This window comes from Schistocerca americana, chromosome 3, assembly GCF_021461395.2.
Source record: "Schistocerca americana isolate TAMUIC-IGC-003095 chromosome 3, iqSchAmer2.1, whole genome shotgun sequence".
Lineage (NCBI taxonomy): Eukaryota > Metazoa > Arthropoda > Insecta > Orthoptera > Acrididae > Schistocerca > Schistocerca americana.
In genome coordinates this window covers 497,686,734-497,713,382 of record NC_060121.1, presented here as the reverse complement: position 1 = coordinate 497,713,382, position 26,649 = coordinate 497,686,734, and the positions used below count along the sequence as shown (strand labels likewise).

At 42.9% G+C, this 26,649-nt stretch overlaps 1 pseudogene; it reads left to right on the top strand.

Annotated features, from left to right (window-relative positions):
* The first annotated feature begins 17,634 nt into the window (after positions 1 to 17,634).
* LOC124608417 lies at positions 17,635 to 17,752 on the top strand (annotated as a pseudogene).
* The last annotated feature ends 8,897 nt before the right edge of the window (positions 17,753 to 26,649 follow it).

Below are 26,649 nucleotides of genomic sequence, written 5' to 3'. Positions count from 1 at the left end.
TTTGTAGCAAAAACCTACAGAATACGCCACCTGCCCTAAAAGCTTAGAGACTGATTCTGTTCCCCGTGAAACACCAGCGCGTTGATTACGGTGGTAACTTGCACTGACAACAGTAAACACAGTAAACAACGGATGTGAATTCAACCAGATGCTCAACAAGCTCCAGTGGTAGACGCTACACATCAGGCGTTGTGCATCGCGGAGAGGTTTATTGTTGAACTTTCGGGAGCACACTTTCCTGGAGGAAACGCACAACATATTATTGGACAGCATATTACTTCCCCCGTATACATCTCGCGAAATGAGCACGATCAGAAAATCTGAGAAATGAGAGCTAATACATAGGCTTACCGACAATCATTCTTCCCATTCGTTATTCGCGAGTGGAACAGGAAACGGGGGATCAGTTACTGTTACCAGAAGTACCATCCGCCACACTCCGTCAGGTGGCATGTGGAGTACAGACGTAGACGTAAACTATTCAGTTGTGTGCGGGCAACAGCGCTCGTGCCCGCTTGCAAGAGGCGGGGGAGAAGGACGACGGTTTCTTGCTCTCAGGAAAAGGAAAATATGTAATAAAATGGAGCACTAGAGCCGTCCGTGCTGTGTTATTTATTATGTAGCTACCAGTTTGGGTGCTTCAGTACACCATCTTCACACCTTAACTAACGCTGTGGGGGTTACTCCAGTCGTATACATGATACCTCAGTGGCCAACATCTATGAACTGGTTTTCCCAGACTACCTCTAATAATGATGTTTTGTCTCTAACCGTCAACTACCAACTGACCAGCAGTTGTTGGCCACTGGTGAACTGCGTATACTATTCCAGTTACCCCCTCAGCGTCAGTTAAGGCCTGAATGTGGAGTACTGAGGCACCGAAATTGATAGTCAAATAACATTTTAAGGAATGCCGTAGATGTTTATTTATCATTGTGCGAGACATATTTCAGGATATATGATGTCAAAATACTGAGACAGAAACTACGCCATCATGTATGACGTTTTAATCTATTACCTCTCTACAAATTCGCACAAATTTCACTGACAGTTTTTTGTTCAGAATCACTAATGCTATCACCTGCCAAAACACGTATCTTCCCTCCTGACTCACCCTGTATACACATGTATTCGTACATCCATTTTTATAATATATATATATATATATATATATATATATATATTATTATTGGTGTTTTGCCCTTAAAGAGCGCATTTGGACTAAACTACATGGCCAGTTCCTTTTGCTGCCTTCCTTGCTGCCCAAACTTCCCTCATTCGCTCGCTGTGTTTCTGTTCCCGGTCCTCTGTCCATGCTTCTTGTCGGCTTTGTGTCTTCGGCTTCATCTTGTTTGCCTTTTTGGTTGCCCATATTTCTTTCATCTTCTGGCTGTGATTTTGCTTGCGTTCTTCGGTCCATTTTATGCCTGTTCGTTTGTCGCATTGTATCTCATGTAGTTTACTTTTCTTAATGATGTTTCTGAACTTTATTCTGTCGTTTATTGTGTCTGCTGTTATGTTGAGCTGGTTCAGGTCGTTTTCTACCTCTGCCACCCATTTGTTGTTTCTAGTGGTTACCCAGTCAAAGATCTGTTTGGTCAGCCTGTGTGATGGCATTCTGTATAGGTGTCCATAGAATTGTAGTCTGCGTTTTCTAATCTTTTCTGTGATTGTCTCCGTATGTTTGTACAGTTCCTCTGTAGGTTTCTTGATCCATATTCCATTGTTGTTAGTTGCGCCAAATATTTTCCTAAGTATTTTCCGTTCTACTTTTTCTAATTGTCCGATACGTGTATGCCCTAGGATTAGTGTGGTCTCTGCTGCATATAGTGCCTCGGGGAGCACCACCGTGTCGTAATGGCGTAATTTGGCTTTTTGTGAGATAGACTTCTTGTTGTAATGATTCCACACTACTTTGTATGCCTTGTCCAGTTTAGTCTTTCTTTCTTCGTTTGAGTCTCTGTTATGTCCACTCATTTGTAGTGTTTCACCGAGGTATTTGAAGTTTGCCGTTTTGTAAATCGTGCCATACTTTGTGTTCAGAGATGAGAGTTTCTTTGTGCTCATAAACTGTGTCTTTTCGTAAGAGATCTGTAGTCCAGTTTTGGAAGCGATTTCGTGCAGTTTTTCAATAGCGTCTTTTGTTTCCTTTATACCTTTCGTGACAATCGCCAAATCGTCTGCAAAAGCCAGGCATTTAATCTGTAGGTTTCCTAAGGTTATCCCCTGTTGTGATGTTTCCCATTCTTTTATGACCTTATCTAACACCAGATTGAAAAGGAGAGGTGAGAGGCCATCGCCATGTCGGAGACCTGTGCGAATTTCAAAGGGCTCTGATAGTTCCCCACAGAACTTTACTTTGGAGGTCGTGTTGGTTAAAGTTTGCTCTATGATAGCCCGTGTTTTGTTGTCTACTTTGTATTCTGCTAGAATTTTGAAGAGAGTTTTCCGGTCGATAGAGTCGTACGCCCTTTTGAAGTCAACAAAGGTAATGATCAGGTTCTGTTTCTGTTGTAAAATCATTTTCAGGTTCCAAATTTGTTCCGCACAAGACCGCCCTTTACGGAAGCCTGCTTGGTATTCCCCAATCAAGTGGTCGGTTTGGCATTCTAGTCTGTTCAGTAAATCTTTAGAGAGGATCTTGTATGTGGCCGGTAGTAGGGATATTCCTCTGTAGTTGTTAGGGTCAGTCTTGTCACCTTTTTTGTGTAGTGGGTGTATCAGGGCAGTTTTCCAGTCGCCAGGAATTTTCATGGTCTTCCAGATGTCTTCCAAGATCCTGTGGATGTCTTTGGTGAGTTCTGGGTCTTGTAACTTCCAGATTTCCGCGATATATATATATGTATTCAGTGTAATATTTAATCATATAATGTGTTATGTTTATCGCTTCAGTCTGGAACCACGCGACCGCTACGGTCGCAGGTTCGGATCCTGCCTCGGACATGGATGTGTGTGATGTCCTTAGGTTAGTTAGGTTTAAGTAGTTCTTAGTTCTAGGGGGCTGATGACCCAAGATGCTAAGTCCCATTGTGCTCAGAGCCATTTGAACAATTTGTTATGATTATCAATGCAATAAGGGTTGCCTTGTGACTTGCGAAAATACTTTTGAGACAAATTCTGATAACGTCATTCATTTTATAGCTGAAATTAGTTATGTCATATTTGATACAGGAACACAAATCTGACAATTCTCAAGTAAGCAATGTTATAGGAAAGTACGTATTTATGTCACTCTGTAGCAGCTTTCGGTAATTACTTCTGTGGCCTCTGTTAATTTAATCGAAAAAGTAATGACAGAAGTAAAGCTCTTGTCGGTATTACGGAAGCAGGCTGTAGGTGTCACTCCGTAGAAAATCAGGAAGGTCACCTGCCATCATCTTTAGCCTTATTCGGTTGTAAACAACGTATGTGCCTTCTTCAGTATCGAGGGGTATGGCTGGTAGAGTTTGCAGCTCGTGGTCTGCGTGGTGTCTAGCGTTCCTGCCGCTGGATCGTATGGTCCAGTGTTCGAGTCCAACCGATTTGGGGATTTTGTCTGCCCCAGAACTGGGTGTTTGTATTGTCTTCATCATTTCGTCATCATCATCATTCGTGACAGTTAATAGATCGGATTCTGTAAAAAAAAATTGGACTATGTAAAACTTTGGACGTGCGCTGACGACCGCCCAGTTGGGCGCTTCATAAAACAATCATCATCATCGTCACTATGATGATGATGATGACGTTGATATATGGTTTATGGGACGCTCAACTCCGCGGTCATCAGCACCCGTACAAAGTCATCTTCATGGCTGATGTCTTCCCTGACTATACTGCCGATTTTCAGTAGTATAGCAGTCTGTGCCTCAGACCCAGAACTGTGCTACAGTGGTTTAAGGAATATTATAGTGAACTCACGTTGAAGTCTCGGCAACCAAGTTCGCTTGATGTAAATCCTATGGATCAAACTAGGTCGCTATCACCGCGTACGAAAATCAGCGGCCTGTTATTTACGCTAATTACGTGACCTGTGAGTAGACACCTCCACACCTCCGTAAACCTACCAACAAACTGTTGGATCCCTCAAATGTTGAATCAGTGATGTATTTTGTTCCAAAGACGGACAAACAAGCTATTAAGTAGGTGGTAACAATGTTTTGGCTTCTCAGTGTACATCCACATATTTTGCAAACCTCTGTGAAGTGCATGAGCGAGGGTGCGTAGTTGCTGCTAATACTGATTAAGGGCTTGAAGAAACAAAACATCTAACAGCATCAGTTTCTTATTCACCTAGCGAGGAAGAAATCTGTGTACCCCGTCTGTTTGCGCCTACAGTTAACCACAGGTGCAAATTTGTGAATGTATTTTAAATTGCGTAGCGCGTAACTGAGGCGGATTGTGGGTACTGGCATCGTATTCCGACTTGTGGACTGTGAGAAACCGCCCAAAAACCTCATACAAGATGGCCGACCCACCGGAAATCGACATTAATCCGAGAGGTGGATTCGAATAGGGTCAGGCTCGCCTTCCGGAGTCCTAGGAGAGGGTATTTAGTTTGCCCCCACACGTTATGGTCTGTTACCGTTCCGCCTGTCTACGTAGCGCGAGAAGAATGACTTATTAAATGCTGCAAGCTAAACTTGTCTTCTGGGTCCCAGCTTGAACGATAGGTAGGTGACTCAAAGTATATGGGGTGTTTATAAATTAGTTACACAAAAATAACCTTTAATTGTGAAATGAGTAAATAACTTACAGAAATATTTAACACTGCACAGAAAGCAGTATATCTTCAGTTTTACTCCCGCCCAACCAACACTGTTGGTTACCGACGTTTCCACTAGTTGGCACGTGGAATCGTATAACGGTGTAGAGGGTGCACAGTACTGTTTATGACTTCTTGAATCCAAATCCTCTAGTACGGTTCAGGACAACTCACATCTAAATATCGCAAGCAATCACCTCAGTAGGAAACTTTTATTAATATTGGTGCAATCTTTCAACAGAAAGTGGCAGTGTATCGCATAGGACGCTGGATTAGGTTCGGCCAGCAATCTCTGACGCAGCAATTGAACAAGTTCGGAAGTCTTATTATCCAGATATATCAAAGAGACGTGCCAAATAAGGACTAAATGTGCCTAGTGTTGCAGCGTGGAAGGCATTACGGAAACGCCTGTCATTCAAACCCTACAAATTGGTACTCTTGCAGACCATAAGAGAAAGCGACAAATAAAAACCAGCTGAGTTTTGTGTAGAAATGTTTAACTAAATGTAGGCAGTTCTTAATAAAGTTTTGTTCTGTTACGAAGGCACCTTCCATACCTGAGGCAAAGTGAATCGGAATAATGTTAGGATATGGGGTGAGCAGAAAGAACGTCACACAATGGAACAAATACGGAACCCGCCTAAGGTTGCTCTTTTTTTGCGTTGCAAAGAGTAAAAAATTCGCGATGATTTCTTTCTTGGTGAGTCAACTGCAACTAGCCTATCATACCTAGGCGAGCTTGAACATTATCTAATGCCTCAATTACAATAGGATATGGGCATGGAATTTGTTTTCCAGCAAGACGGCGCGCCACAACATTATCGTGGTGAAGTTGTCGCTTATCTCCGTAGCGATACGCCGGCTTGGATCGGACGTCGTGGAACAGTATCCTGGTCACCACGATCACCTGATTTAAAATCAATGGACTTTTGTAGATGGGGTCAAAAGAGAATATTCGCCGGCCGAAGAGGCAGAGCGGTTCTAGGCGCTTCAGTCTGGAACCGCGCGACCGCTAAGATCACAGGTTCGAATGCTGCCTCGGGCATGGATGTGTGTGATGTCCTTAGGTTAGTTAGGTTTAAGTAGTTCTAAGTTATAGGGGACTGATGACCTCAGATGTTAAGTCCCATAGTTCTCAGAGCCATTTGAACCATTTTTGAATGAATATTTGTTCCTCCGCTTCGGGGAAACGCCGAAGAGCTGCGACAACTGATATGAAAAGCAGTTGCCACTAAACATCAAGACTTGTTACATAGGATTTGGTTCTCAAACGTCAATAAACAGCAGAACAAAGCATAAAAAAGTAACTTTCGTATAAATTATCATTTCCAAGTAAGATATCTCGATGAAATTTGGAACATAAATACAAGGAACTTCTACTGCATAGTACAGACGGTAACTAAAATAAATACGCAATGAGGCAAATATAAACGACACTTTTATTCAAAGACAATAAAGTATCATTGCTAAGTAACATATGTCGATGAAACTTGGACCATAAATACAAGGAACTTTTACTGCACAGTACAGACGGTAACTAAAATAAATACGCAATGAGGCGAATATAACGACACTTTTATTCAAAGACAATAATTACTAGCAGAATGAAGTCCTGCGATTCATGGTGGTCCCCTGGACGTTACAACTTCGGGAACGGTTCTTAATAGAATGTGTGATCACTACGAACGCCAAGGCACGTACTGCCATATGCTCCCTTTCTGGCCAAGACTAGTGAGGAAATCTAGTTGTAGGGGTATGCATTCCTCAAGATATTTTGTGGCAGGGTGAGCCTACCCTCAACCAGTGCGGTTGACAACTGCTGGACAGTCATTGGAACAGGTGGACGTTGTGCAGTACGTCTCCAAAACGCATCACACACATGCTTGCTGGGATTAACGTAGGTAGTACGGGCAGAGTGGTCAGGGCCGAACACACCCCTGAAACGATGCACGTGGTGAAGGAGTATGTTGTCATAGTAAAGTTGACCAGTGAGTGTTCATAGTTTCGGAGACTAGTAAGCCAATGCACACTATAACCTTGAACACCAAAACTATCATGCTGGATGTACCCTCATGTGGCGACTGCTTGGAACACACAATGCACGCAGGAATATTGTCAACCATGATCCTTTTGGTGGGCCGGGTGCTGTGCTGTGGGGGGGGGGGGGGGGGGGGCATAGCTTTGCACGGGTGTACTAACCTCCGTGGAACACTTCACGGCCAATATTTTTATGAAACCGTACTCCTTCCCCATTTACGTCTTTTCAGGGGCGCATTTGGCCATGACTTCTTTCTTATGGATGGCAGTGCGCGACCACATCGAAGAACTTAGGTGAAGGAGCTCTGGGAACGAGAGGATATTTAGCGAATTGACTGGCCTGCCCGTTTCCACGACATAAATCCCATTGAGCATCTGCGGTATGCATTGGGGAGACGCCTTTTCGAATGTGCAGGGGATCATAATGAATCGCGGTGACTACGATGTAATTAATTTCTTTGAATAAAAGTATCTTTGCTATTCGTCTCATTGCGTACTGTGCTGCAGCTAGTTCTACGTATGATTAAAGTTTCATCGAGTTGCGTTACTTGGCATGACGTATCATTGAAAAACTACTTCCGACTGCACTCCAGTGTATATTATATGTGAATGTCCACCGGAAACGCTTTAATGCTCGCGGAAACCTGTAGTTTAATTTATCTATGTAGAAAATTAACCAAAATCGTCTTACCGAACTTCCGTGAGTCTTCGATCCTGTGCAAGCTGATTAAAGGACGGGTATGAAAAAATTCAAACACAAAACCCTGATACTCGATGCGAATTTAGTTACTTGCTACTCAAATTTACGTCTCAGAAAGATTCTATGTAAAGACCAAGTCGGTGAAAACGGAAGCACAGAACGTGGCGTACAAACCCATGCTCTCCACGCACTATCTGAGAAATGAAATGAAAGGTGAGAAGTATGACCATGTGCAGCCTATACGAGTTGAAACGCGCCGTAAGATGCCTTTCAGAGTACAAATTGTTGATGTAGATGTAAAAGTAGATTTAAGTCCCAAAGCCGCGAGGACAGAAAATATACAGAAATTTTATTCACGGAAATATGGTACTCGGTGTTGGATTACGTGACTCAGTAAATGAATTATCGAAACGGAACTGGAAAGAGGAGAAACGTATGTCTTGACGAGAAATACTAACAGATGTCAGCTCTCAGTCTTCTGCGCTCTCTGAATATTGCCGTATCATAAGTATGGCACAGTTGTGAAGTTAGATTTACCGATTTAAACAATCTCTAATACCCTGATGTTGAAGAGCCGTTGAGTCTTAACCATAATTCCTCAAATGGTCCAAATGGCTCTGAGCACTATGGGACTTAACTTCTGAGGTCATCAGTCTCCTAGAACTTAGAACTACTTAAACCTAACTAACCTAAGGACATCACACACATCCATGCGCGAGGCAGGATTCGAACCGGCGACCGCAGCGGTTGTGTGGTTTCAGACGGTAGTGCCTAGAACCGCTCGGCCACCACGGCTGGCCATAATTATTCCGAACAGTCACTGATTTATTGTTAAATGACGCAAAGACTGTCACATACCTGCCTGATAAAACAATCTTGTGAATATATCAGTGACCTATGTGACATTCGCAAGGTAATCTTTAAATGCTGCATGCTTGACACTAAGTTCTCGTATTGTAGGCAATCATTCAACCACAAGCTTGCAAAGAATAGAGCGTACAGAGTAAGAGTATTCCGTAGCAGAAACATTGTTGATTTCCCGTGAAACGAAGGAAGCGCACACGATAAATTACATTTTATAAAGTCATCCAAAGACTTGTTTGGATTTGTGGTGGCAAAGAAAACAATAGTCCAGAATGAGATTTTCACTCTGCAGCGGAGTGTGCGCTGATATGAAACTTCCTGGCAGATTAAAACTGTGTGCCCGACCGAGACTCGAACTCGGGACCTTTGCCTTTCGCGGTCAAGTGCTCTACCATCTGAGCTACCGAAGCACGACTCACGACCGGTCCTCACAGCTTTACTACTGCCAGTATCTCGTCTCCTACCTTCCAAACTTTACAGAAGCTCTCCTGCGAACCTTGCGGAACTAGCACTACTGAAAGAAAGGATACTGCGGAGACATGGCTTAGCCACAGCCTGGGGGATGTTTCCAGAATGAGATTTTCACTCTGCAGCGGAGTGTGCGCCGATATGAAACTTCCTGGCAGATTAAAACTGTGTGCCCGACTGAGACTCGAACTCGGGACCTTTGCCGTACGCGGGCCAGTGCTCTGCCATCTGAGCTACCGAAGCACGACTCACGCCCGGTCCCGAGTTCGAGTCTCAGTCGGGCACACAGTTTTAATCTGCCAGGAAGTTTCAAAACAATAGTACTAGCTAGATTGCAATAGGGAAAAGTTCAGAAATATGAATATTTCTGACATTGTACTCGGTGAAGTATAAGATTAGTTTTATTTGTGTTCCACTATACAGTAAGATGCAATTTCTAGAAACTGTACTCTCTGATTTCCCGTTTGCATGTGAATTTTGTACATGTATCGTATTTTACAACTGGGTTAATCGGAACACAAGCATGTCTTACGTCAGGCGGACAATTAGAACAGACGAGGAAAATTTTATAGAATATCAGGGACACACGCTACTAAAACAACCAAAAAGACATGCTTTCGCTAAACACCGTTTCCAAAACAGTCATACAATGAAGTATGACAAGAACAGTGTCATGCAAACATCTAGTCCCTGGACAGCGTAATTAAGGAGTCTACGGAAATAAAGATGTCGAATAGTCAATTTAGACAAGGCTTGGGATACAGCACTCAGTTTATTAAGACCTCGTCCGGCATTTCATCTACCGGAGTTGGACAAGGATGTAGTCATGAGCGTTTCACAAAGTAACACTGTGTACTCTGACAAAAAAACGAGCATCAAAGGGCATAGCGGTCGCCAGGAATCGAAATCAGCTATAAATAGCGGCTCAAGCCCAACAATATTTCAGAATGTCGTTGGATTCCAGTCAGCAAGGAGGCATAGCTACTCAGTTCGCAACACCTAAAGAAAACGATTGGATCGGCCGTCTAAATGATGTTTGTAAAATTGGGATCAACAGGTCGGCTGAACGTTCGAAGGAATATCACGCCGAGAAAACCTAAAAATTCAGTATTTTGTTTACATTCATTTTTCCTCCAGTATCCAAATCGAATATCAGTAGCTTCGATTAGGAAAGTCAACCCTATGTCCTAGTATGTTGAGAAACATGTTGGCACAGAGATGACGTTCAAAATATTGTGCCGCTTGCCTTCGATTGGCGTAGCAAAGGGCAAAATCTCCTCGACGCATTTTCCAATTGCTAAAGCCCCTTCAAAATGGTTCAAATGGCTCTGAGCACTATGCGACTTAACTTCTGAGGTCATCAGTCGCCTAGAACTTAGAACTAATTAAACCTAACTAACCTAAAGACATCACACACATCCATGCCCGAGGCAGGATTCGAACCTGCGACCGTAGCGGTCTTGCGGTTCCAGACTGCAGCGCCTTTAACCGCACGGCCACTTCGGCCGGCGCTAAAGCCCCTTTTTTACTGTATACTTTGTTATTTGAAGTAGGTGTACTGCAGCGTCTATGGCGTTTGATTCATGTTCTGAGTCTCGTCTGTTTCGAGTGGTGATTTTCGTTTAGACGTCAGCGCAAAAATTACACGTATTGTGAGACCTGTACTCTGCAGTTTGGCACATGAACACCGAAAGTGAGGTTATGAGAGCTTATCCTTTTCACGAAAAAAAAAACTTAATACCATACGTAACAAATGTAGAAGAAAGCATGATAATAGTGTTTATTAATGATTAAGCAAATTTCATAATGGATGTTCTTTTCGAAAGTCTCTCCTGATTACTAATAGAATAGGAAAAGTGACGTTTAAATATTTCAAAACATATACTTTTATTTGTTCGAGGAAACGTATACTTCTAAACACATCAAACAATGTGTAGAACGCAGATAAGAGCTCCTCTTTACTTTATCCTTTGTAGCTTGTTTTCTTGGTAAGTGATAAATAACACTGTAAATTATTTTTGCGGTAAAACGTAAACACCTTTCTGGTTACAGCTATTTCGTCTCTCTTGCAGGAGAACACGATTAGGAAAAATATCAGTCCGTCACGGAAACTAAACAAACGACATAATAAAGATCGAGAAGACACGAAGGCCCAAAACCCACTCGCATAATAGGAGTGAGCTCGACCAGACGAATATGTTATCTTGCCATGTTAGCAGGTGACGCCACAGGCTTTGTTTCTGCGCATTCGCAGTTTTCAGCGCACTCGGAAATTTAAAAGTACACATTTGGCACAATCTATATATCACTGACGTTATAGACACAGTCGCTGCGTGCGTATCTGCTGATTCACACGAAGGCACGAGACGCGCATGCACTTCGAGTAAATTTGGACCAGAAAGTAGCTCGTGTAAAACGGGCTTGAAAGAACGCTCGCCGAGCATCCACTCTGCAAGAACCTGCGGCCTGGCCGCTGCAGCAGGTGCGCAGGGCAATGAATCACGTGGCCGCGGCGCCTGCCATCACAAGCAGCGGAACCCAGAAGGCGCCGCGTCCCTGGCAAGTACAGTACGAGTATGTGCTTCCATTCAGCCCGTGCAGATCGTTTGCTGCCCTACAGTACGCCTGGTTCTCCACGTGTGGCCACACTACTGTACAGATTTCCTGGAACAGCAGAAATTGATTCATCGGCTTGTTCATGAAGTATCTTGATTTGTGTATGTACGCTTCATGACGCGACTGAGACAGCAGGCTTCATTGTTCCACTCGTAAAGAGACGCTTCCTTATTCTACAACTGACTGCCTCAACAGAAAAGTTTTGTGGTCTACGTTGCGTACTACATCTACAAATTATGTAACATTATTGTGGTACCACGTATCACTAGCACCACACGGGTGTCTTTAGGTTGATAAAGGAATGGCAAGTTTCTCTCTAGCGTTCATATACGTCTTGCGGTATGTGGTGGACCAAATGGGGCACACCCACTGAGCCATACATCCAGTGGCTCTCGAATACGAGCGCCCTCTGCCGTCGCGATAGAGGACGGCCGGCGGCTGCTCCTCACCCCACTTGCACTTGGAGTCACTATACGGCACCTTCGATCGTTGCTTTCTCCTGGTGATATTGTGATAGGTGGACTCTGTTTCTGGCTGCATTATTTGTAGTGAGTCTTCGTTCTCTTGGAGAAATACAAGTTAAGTAAACCTTCTGTTTGCTGTGTTAACTTGTTCGCTAATCATTCCTGATCCTGTACAGCTTTCCTATGATGACAGTTTCCAAAACACTCTGTTGCCCACCTCTCCTTACCATTCTGTATGACCAGTGAAAAATTGTACACACCACTCACACTGTGATAAATATCAATTTGACTAAGGTCACTGTAGCCATAAACTGTGTTACACTAAGGGCACTAGACTAAAATAATTAAATCAATCAAATCATGAAACTTTTTGCACTTTTCCATTTCCATTCTGAACGATAGTGTGCAATGTTTGAGAAATGGCTCATCGTAACGTCAATATTGTGAAGAGGAAAGCTAATGTGGAAAAGGAATTCCTCGTTAACGATACCTAGGAGGGAATCAGCGGTTCGAGATCTTAACTCGCCAGCAAAGGAAACCTCTGCAACACCTTAGTCAGAACCAGAGGATTGGAACTGTTGTTTTCCATGGAGTAGTATGTCCTAATCTTAGGGGATAAATTGAGGAAAGGTAAACCCTCGTTTATAACATTTATACATTTAAAGAAAGCCTATCACATAGTTGACTGATGTACGTCCTTCGAAATTCTAGAGACAGCAGGAATAAAATACAGTGAGTGAAAGGTTGTCTACAACTTATGCAGAAACGTACCTGCAGTCACAGGTGTTGATGGATACTAACAGGATGCAGTAGTTGAGAACATAGTGAGAAACGTTTTGTAACCTATCCCTGAGGTTATCCAATCTGTACAGTCAGCAAGCAGTATAGTAAGCAAAAGTGAAATTTTGAAAGGGAATTAAATTTCAAGGAGAAGAAATATATGCCGGTTACACTGTAATCCATCTGGATAAGACAGAGTGTTGAAAAAGATATTGTAAATCAATCTCAAGTAAAACAATTGTAATGAAATTTAGTAGAATTAAATTAGTCGATAGTGAGAGTATGAACGAATGAGCCAATAGTAGTCATAGACGAATTTTGCTATTTGGGAATCAAAATAAAAACTACTGATGCCCAAAATAAATAAAATATAAATACCGAAAAAAGAGGAATTTGATAATATAGAATAAAAATTTAAGTGTTACTCCGACACAGGAGAGACTAGAGTGGAGAGCTATCTCAAAGCAGTGATGGGGCTGAAGGGCACAGCAAGAGCCTACTCAGCGTGGTGCAGAATAAGCAGCCGGACCTGCCACCGTCACCTAGACAAAAGTCTTTTCAAACTGAACTCGAATAAAGTACCAGCAAACAGACAGACATATCGGTAAAGTATCGGTTTGATGAAATCCGCAACACGTAATGGACATTCAGCACCAGAAACTGTAATCAGACTTGTCTGACTTAACTGTTAACAGTATTTCATCACCCAATGCGAAACTAGCGTAAGATCCCACGACCTGCGCCTGCCTCCCTCAAAACTTAGATCCTGGGAACACTGTCTACAACTTTTGCACTGCCATTCTGATTTGATATTAATTGTACGATTCGTATACGACGGTGTGTTTTTCACTGCATTTCCGCTCCAACTTAGCTCCAAATGGTGCGATGACCATGAACACCTATGGAACGTCGTGGCCAGCCTTTAGTAGTTTTTCTCCTGCTGATCGCTCTACAAGTTTCCTGTTCTGCTTGACAGATGGACGATACATAAGTTGTGTGGGACTATGTTTCTCAAATCTGATGCGGCATGAGGAAGGGAAGTAACGGGTTTCCTGAACATAGTGGTGTTAGTGTGTGGCAGAATACTGAATAGAAAAAGGGCACCGATGTACACAGTTAACGCTAAAGAAGTTTTCTAAACACAGGTAAAGCGTTGGTAACATTTTTCTTCGAGTCAGGGCGCTACTGTGTCGCTTTCATGATACAGGACGAATCTATCGCGTTCTCTCTATGCTCTTTCATCAAAATCAATAGACTCACAAATTTGAATGAAGGGCATATTTCGTAGTTAAACAATGACCTACGCAATATGCCAGAAACTGAGGAGCAATCAGAAAATAAAAACTGCATGAATAATTTTCTGCCATTGAATTTAGCGAAGTTCTAGAGAACATGACTCAGTGTAAACATAATATGATAAGAAAGTTTATTACGTATACTTCATATTCGAATTTAGAACTTCATTTGGAAGTAAAAGCTACATTACTCCCCAAAAATTTCCAAAGTAACATCAATATGGAGTGCGATTGCTTGGAGGAAAAACGAAAACAAAATTGTGGGTGGCAGAGAGACCCAAGATTTCCTCCATGAAATGCCACAATTGGGAAGATGCCCCCCTCGTGAAGAATGTCTGACGGGTACTAAACGGACGTAGGGAGTGTTTAATGAAAGGTATTATGTTCCTATTCGACGGAGAACATATATTTAAGATGCTCCAGGACCTGTCACAGTGATGCATCACGTCAAAATACAGCAAAATATGACATTTATCAACGGAAACAATTCCTTTTTCATAACTGAAAAATAAATTGACGTCTTATCCTGGTAATTGCCGTAAGTATGTTTAAGTCCAGATTGGATGGATTCGCGCTCATTTGTAACGCTTGTAACACTTGTGGCTATTGTGTATCCTCGTTTACTCAAGGCATTTTTCTCCAAACATGAAATTCTGGAAATGAAGCTGTAACCAGCCGGAACCAATCAACTTCTGAACGAGAGGTAAAACCAACGTTACAGCCCTGCCTCACAAACCTCCTACCTGTCATAGAAATCCGTGGACGATGCCAACGCATGAGTGACCCCATACTTTAGCAGCTGAAGAAATGCGGTGATACACGCTGTTGGCACATTCTCTGATGATTCGGGTCTTAGGCCGTATCGATTCAGTAGTTCCGTTGATATGGACTGAGGATTAATACCAGAGTTGATCGACACTGACGTACTATCCAAAGCGCGTGCAGGCAATGCCTGTTATTGTTCCTGTTTCATTGTTCAGTGGAATTAGTTCAGCTGCTGCTGCTGCTTATGGCCACAAGTTCACAACCGTCAATACGGGGTAATGATTACTACCGGAGTCCAGTAGCACTAACGTCCTTTGCAGAGGACGTGCTGACGGCACATATCACTGCCACTCCTGCGCCGTTTCTTCCTCCGCTACAGTCTATGGCCCGAACCATGAATCAACTCTGATTACTGATGATTATAGATTATTCCTGTTCAAATTCACTGGCGTCATTGCTTTTGGGGCCTATCTTAATATAAATAAATTGTGTTTAATTCTGAAAGTAAATCGTAAGTGATTCCAACTCCCTTGCAGCGCCATCATTGATCTTTGGTGAGAGTGTTTTTGATTTTTCGATTATGCACACGAAGTGCTCAGTAGTGCTACATATGTGCTTGTGTCCGAGTGTGCCCTTCCTGTAGCCATACGGATTGATGACGCAAATAGCCGTTAAGTGGCACTGACTTTATTCGCAGAAAGTATTAGTGTATTATGTATTAGTTTATTTTACCGACGATCTCAGAATAACCTCGTTGTCGACGGGACGTTAAACACTGATCTCCTCCTTTATTTTACTAACTGGACGAGAGAAGTTGAACACGGTTTAGGATAACACGATCACAAGGGAAACGACCACGAATTTTTATTGACCTTGTTTAAATTTTTTCTTTATCGCTTTCACCGTTATATCTTCATCTACATCTATAATCCGCAAGCTACCTTTCGGTGTATGGCGAAGAATGCTTTGTGCTCGAGTGTCACTTCGCCCCTTCCCTGTTCCAGTCGCCAATAGTTCGCGGGAAGAGCAATTGGCGATAAGCCTCCGTGAGGACTCCAATGTTCCTAATATTACCTTCCTGATCTTTACGCGAAATAGACGTACGAGGGTGCAATTACAGGGTAGTGAGAACTAGTCTGACACGATTAGAACAGTGTTGATGGATAGGTTGTGCTGGGAAATTATTGTTGGGAAAAAAATCGATACGTTTCGCCCCTCCGGAGTTTATTAGCATTGGAGTCAGCCAATCAAGTCATTGTGCGAGGAAATACAAGCGGCCTGCAGATAAAATTAGTGTCAATTGTTCTCATGGCGTAGATGGTAATGCACGAGACAGCTCAGCCTTGGGCTCTGGTTCGATCCTTACTACCGTCCCATGTTCGATATTTGTATTGCTCTCCTGTTCGGTTTTAGGAAACCAAACAAAGGACGCGTTTGGCGACACTGTTTGGCCGCTTGAATTTGCGCATGCAACGGGTTGACTGACTAATTTGAATGCTAATTAACTTGGGAACGGCGCAACGTACCGAACTTCTTTCTGAAGAATTATTTCTCAACATAACCTATCCTGGAATACCCTTTCAAGATTTTCGCACTGTTTCTTTCCGTCCTAGATTGGTTGACTCTTCTAGGAACGTACGTTCACGGAACTTTAACAATAAACCATAACGTGATGCAGAACGCCTCTCATGGGAGCGGTCACCATTGGTGTTCGTTGATCATCCCTGTGACACTTTCGGCTTACAAAATTAATTTATAACGAAACTCGCTGCCCTTCTTTGCTTCGTTTCTATTTCCTCCATCAGTCTTATCACGAACCGTTCCGATACTGACGATAGATATTCAAGTGTTGGTCGATGGAGTGTTTTGTAAATTTTTATAACATTTTTGTAGCATAATTTTTCATTGGGGAGGGTTGTTGAACCTACATTTTAACACTAATTTTAACAAGTGCGGCCTCGTATCCATCACGGGTAAAATGAAACCAATTTATATTCGTTTCTCCTTGCGAGAAAAAAAACTCCTTATAAATCAGATTTGTGGTATTACATATCGATACCGCCCTACTAACGTCATAAAGTGGGGAATGGAAATGAAATTTTGCGTCAGATGCCGATAGCAGTCGCGCGGACTCTTAATGGGGCGCACAGGTTAAGCCATGCCTCCAGCAGCTCCTAGAGAGCCTATATAGAGGGAGAGAGTGGACAATGGTGATAGCGTCGCTGATTGGCTGAGAGACGAAGACGCCATGTTTTTACCAAACAGACGCTGATTTGGTACGAGTATAAATAGATACTATGTGGGATTCTGTACTATTGGTTCTGTTCAACGGTTCGAACGCCAATATCGTTGTACAATTGTGTACAGGTTGTAATACGGTAGGTATTGAAGGACTTTTGCATGTTCTCTGTCGGTTCTATTTACGTAAATTATCTTACAGTCACTCTGTTGGTCGTATCTATGACGATGCTTTTAGAACTTCACAGCAATTTTAGAGGCAAAATTTTTATTTAAAGTGATTTACTGAATGTCACTAATAATATGAATTACAAAATGATTAAGGACAGTCAAGAGGAATGCCTCGTTGCTCCGTTGTTGGGTGCAAAAACGAAGTGAAGATGGATTTATGATGCTCGTTGTAATCCGAAGGTCGTGAGTTGGAATCCTCCTCAATCCAGGTTTTCTTTAAAAGTTATTTTCTAGACTTTTAATGGCTCTTGAGTGACACGATTGTTTTAACGTGCACACGGAGCCCTAAGTCTACGTACCTCCGACTAGCGATTCGCACTTGGCGCTGTAGTCTTGGCTATTCACATTCCTGTAAATTATAATTATCGTTCGGATATTCAGTTACCTATTTTAACTACTTTCTGCTGTTTCAGTAGAGTACCCAAGTATTTATGAGGCAACGGCCTTGCCTCAGTGGCTGCACCGGTTCCCGTGAGATCACCGAAGTTAAGCGCTGTCGGTCGTGATCGGCACTTGGATGGGTGACCATCCAGGCCGCCATGGGCTGTTGCCATTTTTCGGGCTGCACTCAGCCTCATGATGCCAACTGAGGAGCTGCTCGACCGACTAGTAGCGGCTTCGGTCAAGAATACCATCCTAACGACCGGGAGAGCGGTGTGCTGACCCCACGCCCCTCCTATACGCATCCTCCACTGAGGATGACACGGCGGTCGGATGGTCCCGGTAGGCCACTCGTGGCCTGAAGACGGAGTACCTAAGTATTTATATTTTTCCGATTTCTGTGGTACAGAGTTCTTGAAAGCGTGTACAGAATGACGTGTTTTGCCAGCATAAGAAAATGTTATAAGATCGACACACACTTAAAATGCATTATGTTGGGACGGAAAGACACAGGAGTTCAGCAATTTCAGCGATGAATATCCGCAAGGAAAAATCTGAAATAGCATCATGTACTCTGAGATACATTAAATGTAACTTCTTTTTCTTATTAATCAGTTGTCAATGTTTATATAGCATCATAAAATACAGCTGTTGAAATTCGGCAGATATACGCATTGCTTCACGACACTTCCATTAGCTCACAAATTTTTTAGGCCTATATAAACATAGACGAATGGCATTTGTTTTAATCATGTACCGAGTATTAAGCTAGAGAATCGGCTTTGGTCTGATGCGTCAAACACATGCCTTAATTTACTCGTAAAGTGGCTAGCTTTCTGCTTGCGTTGCTGCCTAATTATACGTCCCGCGCGCAATCTGGTAAAAACATGGCGGCCACGGGCCGATTGGGCACTCTCTCCCTATATAGGCTCTCTAGCAGCTGCGTACCTCGAGCGTCCTCTTCCGCGGCAATACAAGACGGCCAGCGGCAGCCAAACATCCGCTCGCACTTGGAGCCTCTTCACCACGTGACGCTACACAGATGTCAACTATTCACGTCTGCGACGTCATCGTCAGTGCTTTAGTTCAGAGAACCTTATCCTTGTTGCTGTCACAAGAGTTGGACTATTTCTTGCTGCATTACTTGTAGTCAGTCATAATAAGCTTGTAGAATTACAAGTTAAGTAAATCTTCTGTATACTGAGTTAACTTGTTCGCTAGTAATTTCCGCTCCTGTCCAGCTTTTCTGCAACAACAGTTGCCGCACCACTATGTAGTCTGTTGCTGTTGTGTAGGAAGTGATGCACAACAAAATTATTACCCTCTTTCCTTGTTTCCAGTTTGGATCTCTTGCGTCTGAGTTCTGTGAACGGGTTTCTCGTCATTCGGACCATAATCATCCCACGAGCAGACAACGACGGCATGCAGTTGCTCCACAACTGTTTCGTCATGTGGCTTGCTGGCCGCCGCGTCACAACTTTACGACTTCACTGTCGTGCTAACACGCCGTTCGGATCCTTCTGCCCCAAACTCATTCAACAGGCAAGACCTGCAGAGAATACCTAACGGCTTGTATCTGGTCTCTGAGGCAAAGGCCACCCGGTGGCCGCTGCCGTGCCTCGCGGCATCGCAGCTCCTATCGGCTCCGCGTAGGCAGCCGGCTGGCAGTGCCATCCCACCAGGAGCGGAGCCCGGACCTCCGAGGGGCAGGCGTGCTGCCTCTGCTTCACTGTGGCTGCCGCCGCCGCCTCTCGCCCACGGAAGGCGCGTCCAGAGTCCGGGCTGCGGGTCACGTCGCAGCCTCAGGCTGTGCCACGCTTCTCTCACAAACGGAACCTCCTCCCCGCTCATAAACTCTTAGAAACACGGTCTCTAAATGTTATAGTTCCCTTCTTTAAATTTCAAATCATTCAGTTCAGCTTTCAAATCCGCTTAGAGCAACCATTCATACCAGCCGTTACTGCCAACAGCTAATAATGTTCAGACCCTTAAAAAGAGGGAGAGACATAACATTTAGAATCGAATGCTCGCCGGTAATTTTCGCCAAAATGTTGCATGTTCTGTTTCATCTCTGTCTGTTTTCAGTGATCCGTATTCTCCGAGCCAAAGAAATTTGGTGGAGTTTCTTATATACATATGTTCTGGCTGAGGCTGACACGGCGGCCGGTCGGTACCGTTGGGACTTCATAGCCTGTTCGGGAGGAGTTTAGTTTTTTTAATGTATATATGCTCTGATTTCTCTCACCTTATTTTTGTGGTCGTTACGCGAAATGTATGTTGGCGGTATCAGGATCGTTCTGCAGTCAGCTTCAGATGCCAGTTCTCTAAATTATCTCAATAGCGTTTTTAGGCAAGAATTTCGCCTTCCCTCCAAGGATTACCATTTGAGTTCCCGAAGTATCTCCGTAACCCTTGCTTGTCCTTCGATCCTGTAGGTAACAAATCCAGTAGCCCGCCTCTGAAATGCTTCGATGCCTTCCTTTAATCCAACCCGTTAGGGATCTTAAACAGTCGAGCAGTACTCAAGAACAGGTCTTCTTCACAGATGAACACAATATCCATAAAATTTCCCCAGTAAAAATAGGTCGACCATTCGCCTTCCCCTCCTTATCCTCACATGCTCGTTCCATTTCATGTCGCTTTGCAGAACAGGCCCAGAGATTTTTTAAGCACTTGGGCTGTGTCAAGTAGCAGGAACGTGGATGTCTGATCCCTGAGGAAAACAATGCATGTGAAGGTTTGGATGAGGCATTAAGCCACGAGTGGATGTCGAACATCTTTCAGTGATCTACATCTGGTATGCTTTTCGTACCCATGTGGTGAGCCCGTGTCTGGAAATGTTCCGTTTGGCTGTAAAATAAGTTTGTAGATGGAATCACTGTAGAATCTCCCACTTCGCACACAGCAGAGACAATGAGCTCTGACGTGTGTGTTCTAGAGGAGTCCATGGCATGGACTGTGTTTCGAATACTCGTCGAGCTCTCCTGATGACGGAGGACGTCCTACCTCAAAGTCGAGAGTGCGACGAGTCCGTGGAGCACTACATTCAACCGTCCTAGCTTCGAATGCACCCGTTGTTGTACTCGGACGAAAATGGTATGTCGTGTCATAATTACAACAAGAACTGACGATGGCGGTATATTCTCAGTTTGTGTGCAGACCGTAAAGCGGGAGGTTTGAAAGTGAACTGATCTTCAAACTTATTTTACATCCAAGCGGTACATCTCCGGATATGGATTCCAGATAAAAAAAAATGTATACACTAAATCCCTTCGACAATTCCTAGTAGCCTGTAACAGGGAATTTGTAATACCTCGTATAGTGATTTGAAAAGTAAATTTATAGTCAGTCGTCAGTCAGATGTGTGGATTAGCTTTCGATAAGAATAACATTCAAAATTAAGGGTAGTTTAGCGAGGTACGGAGAGACCTATGTTGCGAAACAGAAGTGGAGGCAGGAAAACGAATAAATTAGGGAACAAGTTGTAATGAATGTGGAACTGCGGGACGCCTACATGGGACAACAGATCGACGAAGGAATTTCTTTCTTGACTTCCAAGATGCAAAACATAAAGAAGTAAATAAGTAAATAAATAAATAAAAAAGACGGAGGCGACCACAAATTTCATAGATAACATTAGACGCAGCAGGAACGTGGGTGCTGGGTGCCTAATCCCTGAGGATGACGATGTAAACGTCTGGATGATGCTTCAAACCAACAGTGGATGTCGAACGACTCTTAGCTATCTAATTAGCGTCCAACAAAATAGTGTTTTTCATTAGGTATGCAACTTCTTCACTGACCTATAAATTAACCCGTTTTCTTTTTATCGCTCGGAAATTTTCATAGCATCTCTCAGCGGCTGAGTAGTCCTTGGTCGACAAGCACTTACAATATAGTGACACAGAAGAGTTAATCACACCTCTCGAAAACACACAAAAAAGATCACAAAAGAGAGTTGTCTAATAGTGAAAGTTTCCTTTAATTTTTTTTTAGTTTGATTTTGAACTCAACGGGCTTGGCTGGCTGGCTGTAACTTTGCTGTTATTTAGTTTGGGTGATTTTGTGGGTTTCCAACTGTTAGAGAAACCAAATATAGCTGGCTGCAAGAATACAACATGAATTTGGCCTTGTTTTACAATCTTTCTAAAGAGTGTGCAAACTGATTGAATCCTGAACTTTACTATTAACCCCTTTAATTAAACAAAGTGGTCCCTGTGTGTTAATGATATGGCTAATATTGTTGTTCATGAAATGGTCGCTGGGCGTTGACAACATTCGTTGGAAACTAGTCCTTAAATGAAATTTTTTTACCACGTAATGTAATTGCTTCGAAACGCGGTGCATGCTGCTCTGTGCGCCAGCTGCAGATTTGTAACTACAGTTGCTGAGAGCTTAGTGCGATGTTCCTGACAACAAGTAAACTATTTTACATGCATCACTGAGTGAGAAAATTTTTACATAAAAACGATATGATCGCCGATCTGGACAATGCTATCATGTGAAATATTTCTTTACAGACAGTTTTTAAATTTTGTGTAATATTATTACTTGCATGAGATACATGTTATACCACTCATTAACATGGACAAAGGGCAACATTGATATCAAAGTCTTACTCTCATCAATCCTAGACAAATAAATAATAAACTGAAAAGTACGTTATAGTGAAAATTACTGAGTCTTTAATGAAAAATCCAAAGTTTTCTGATGTAGGTGTCCCGTTCTACATCGGTTCCAAACTATGTGCGACTGCAATGCAACTAAATAAAAAAATGTTATCTTCATTCCTCTTCGTATGCTTTTCTAATCTTATTTCATTCTAAATCACTACTCGAATCTTTCTCCTCTGTTTCACAATATTCAAACACAAATCATTTTACTGAAACACAGGTGCACTTAACTTTACGTCTCCATTGCCACGAGCCCTGTGCTCGGCGTCTGTCTCATTACTCGTCGACCTATAGACCTCCTGCCCTCAACCAGCGATGTCAAAACAAATACATCTTCCGGCGACACAGCTACTCTGAACGAAGACTACGTCGGAATAATGACCAATTCAGAATTGCCCCTTAGTGTTTGAGACTTCCAAAGTACGTACGAATTCCATAAGTGCAAGTAACAACCTCCCCCACAGACCTGTCTCAATAGATACCGCACAAGTTCTCGACAGATCAGACACAATACTTTTTGTTGTACCATACCTTAAATTGTGTCGGTACTTCGGTAATGAGAAGCTATAATTTTCGTAAGTAAGTAAAATCTCAACTAGAACGTAAACTGTTTACTTCGTCATGTACTTCTCAGTTCAGTGAGTGAAAGTATTAAACAGTCTTTTGGAATATAAAGACCTCTATGTCCCGTGTAGCTGTTATTGCCTACCGTAGTAATTTTCTCGTACAAGTTCATTCAACTGAAGATGATAACACTAATCGAAACAAAATTGGCTTTAATACATGACACATCTCATGCAAGCAACGGCTCTGCAAATTTGAGACAGAAACACTTGTCCACTTCCGAACAACGCATAACTCACACGGATAAAGTATAAGTTAATATTAATTATATTCGAGAATGGATTCCGTGTTTTTGTGACATTATTCAGGAGAACTAGTCCCCGACGGTAGCCATCGGATGGTACAGACAACCTGCTACAGATCGAACCCCTTTCATTCAGATCTACGCTTGGTAAGGATGAACACGGACAATACAAATAAAATTTACTCGTAGTCGGACCACAAATATGCAGATTCTCTTGCATGACATTTCAGATTTTGAAACCCTAAGTTATTCATCTCGGAAAGAAGATCACTAAGTTTGGAAATATTACTTGGTATTATGTGGACTAAAACAGCGTAGCTTAATTAAAAGAAAAATTGTTCAAATGGCTCTGAGCACTATGGGACTTAACATCTCTGGTCATCAGTCCCCTAGAACTTAGAACTACTTAAACCTAACTAACCTAAGGACATCACACACATCCATGCCCGAGGCAGGATTCGAACCTGCGACCGTAGCAGACCCGCGGTTCCGGACTGAGCGCCTAGAAACGCTAGACCACCGCGGCCGGCAGCTCAATTAAAACACATATTTGTGTACAGGTAAGAAACTTAAACAGTTCGGCATTATGTACAATTTTGTTGAAAATGTACACTGAAGCACCAAAGAAACTGGTAGAGGCATGCGTATTCAAATACAGAGATATGCAAAAAAGCAGAACACGGCACCGCGGTCGGCAACGCCTATGTAAGATAAAAGTCTCAGGAATAGTTGTTAGATCGGTTACTGCTGCAACAATGGTAGTTTATCAAGTTTTGAGTGAGATTGAACGTGGTGTTATAATCGGTGCACGAGCGGTGGGACACAGCATCTCCGGGGTAGCGATGAAGCGGGAATTTTTCCGTACGACCATTTCACGAGTGTACCGTGAATATCAAGAGTCCGGTAAAACATCAAATCTCCGACATCGCTGCGTCCGGAAAAATATCCTACAAGAACGGAACTAACGACGATATGAAGAGAATCGTTCAACGTGACAGAAGTGCAACCCTTCTGCAAATTGCTGCAGATATCAGTGCTGTGCCATCAACAAGTGTCAGCGTGCGAACCATTCAACGAAACTCTATCGACATGGGCTTTCGAAGCCGAAGGCCCATTCGTGTACACTTGATGACTACACAACAGCCGGCCGTTGTGGCCGAGTGGCTCTAGGTGCTTCAGTCCGGAACCGCACTGTGCTACGGTCACAGGTTCGACTCCTGTCTCAGGCATTGCTGTGTGTGATGTCCTTAGGTTAGTTAGGTTTAAGTAGTTCTACGTCTAGGGAACTAGATGTTAAGTCCCATAGTAGTTCTTAGAGCCATTTGAACCATTTGAAATACACAATACAAAGCTGTACGCCTCGCCAGGGCCCGTCATCACCGACATTGGACTGTTGATGACTGGAAACTTGTTGCATGAAGTCTCGTTTCACGATGTATCGAGCGCATGGACGCGTACGGGTATAGTACCAACCTCACGAATGCATGGACCCTGCATGTCTGCAGAGGATTGTTCAAGTTGGTGGAGGCTCTGTAATGGTGTGGGATGCGTGCTGTTGGAGTGATATGGAATCCCTGATACGACTCTGGCAGATACACGTACGTAAACAACCTGTCTGATTACCTGCATCCATTCATGTCCATTATGCATTCCGACGCACTTGGGCAATTCCAGAAGGACAATGCGACACCCCACACGTCCAGAATTGCTGCAGAGTGGCTCCAGGAACACTCTTCTGGGTTTAAACGCTCCCCAGACATTACCATTACCGAATATTTCTGGTACGCCTTGTAACGTGCTATTCAGAAGACATCTCCACCCCCTGGTACTCTTATGACTTTATGGATGTGTGGACAGCCCTGACACCATGAACCCTGCATCGTGACAGTTCCCTCCAGCACTACTTCAGACGTTAGTCGAATGCACTCCACGTCGTGTTGCGGCGCTTCTGCGTGCTTGTGGGGGCCCTACACGAAATTTGGCACGTGTACCAGTTTCTTTGGCTCTTCACTGTATAATAAGTATTTTGTTTCCTGAACTTTGTAATGTAACGATTATTTTCCTTACGACTTTCGAATAATAACGCCGTATACAACAACAAGTAATAACTTTACACTTATTGAAACTCGTCTTGAAAACAGGTTTCATTAGGGTAAGGATCAAACTATCTAGTGTCTCAATTTTTTTGGTGTAATTATTCTGTAATTTCCAGGGTGTTGGAAATGAACTTTATATAACTGACGAATGGCGAAGTGACAGAAGTGACGTTCGCCTAAGCCTCAGAAGTCAGGAATGACAGATGACGTAATGGTAACTCCGATGGGACGTTACCACTATCCCCGACTTATTTAATGAGGTGTCTTGTGGTTGAGTCATACGAGTTATCTCTCATATTTTACCAAATTACTAGTTTGAACATTAGTTAATTCATTACGCGGTGACGCTAACACACTGCTTTCGTCTTCACTGTCATTTCTAAGTTTACTTTGGAGCCTAGTATTACGTTTTTCACACACCATTATTGTCACAATATTTCACACGATAACACAGAAAAGCACAATTTGAAGAGCAATGTAAGAACACACATTAACATAGCATTGAAAATAATATCTCGTTAATTGCAAGCGCAGCTGCGAAATACTTGGTGCAAATCTACATGCATGCCACAACTGTTTTACTGTACAACAATGAAAAACTACAGCTACAAAGGAAATTCTCTCTATAATTACGCGCTAGCAATAAACAATAGCTACACTAATTTTTTAACATCGAGTATAGATTTAAGTGTCAGGAAGTCGTTTCTGAATGTATTTGTGTGGAGTGTAGACATGTATGGAAGTGAAACATGGACAATAAATAGTTTGGACAAGAAGAGAATAGAAGCTTTCGAAATGTGGTGCTACAGAAGAATGTTGAAGATTAGGTGGGTACATCACGTAACAAATGAGGAGGTGTTGAATAGGATTGGGGAGAAGAGAAGTTTGTGGCACAACTTGACTAGAAGAAGGGACAGGTTGGTAGGACATGTCCTAAGGCATCAAGGGATCACAAATTTAGCATTGGAAGGCAGTGTGGAGGGTAAAAATCGTAGAGGGAGACCAAGAGATGAATACACTAAACAGATTCAGAAGGATGTAGGTTGCAGTAGGTACTGGGAGATGAAGGAGCTTGCACAGGATAGATTAGTATGGAGAGCTGCATCAAACCAGTCTCAGGACTAAAGACCACAACAACAACAACAACAACAACAAACACTAATTACACAAACTACAAGAAAAAATCAGAAGATTCCAGTGAGGTATCCTCGGATAAGGGTCGACATATGAAACCTCCCCTTAGAAAAATCTATGAATGATTGTGCTGATAAACCTCTTACATTATTTGATTTCCAAACAGCTGGGCACAACTGAACGTTCTCAGACATTTCGCTCTTTACCTACTCTGATCAACACTAAACTGACAGCCAATATTTTTAGCGCAACGCAATCTGACTTTCAATAATCCCTACAAGAGAATGGCCCTGACTAA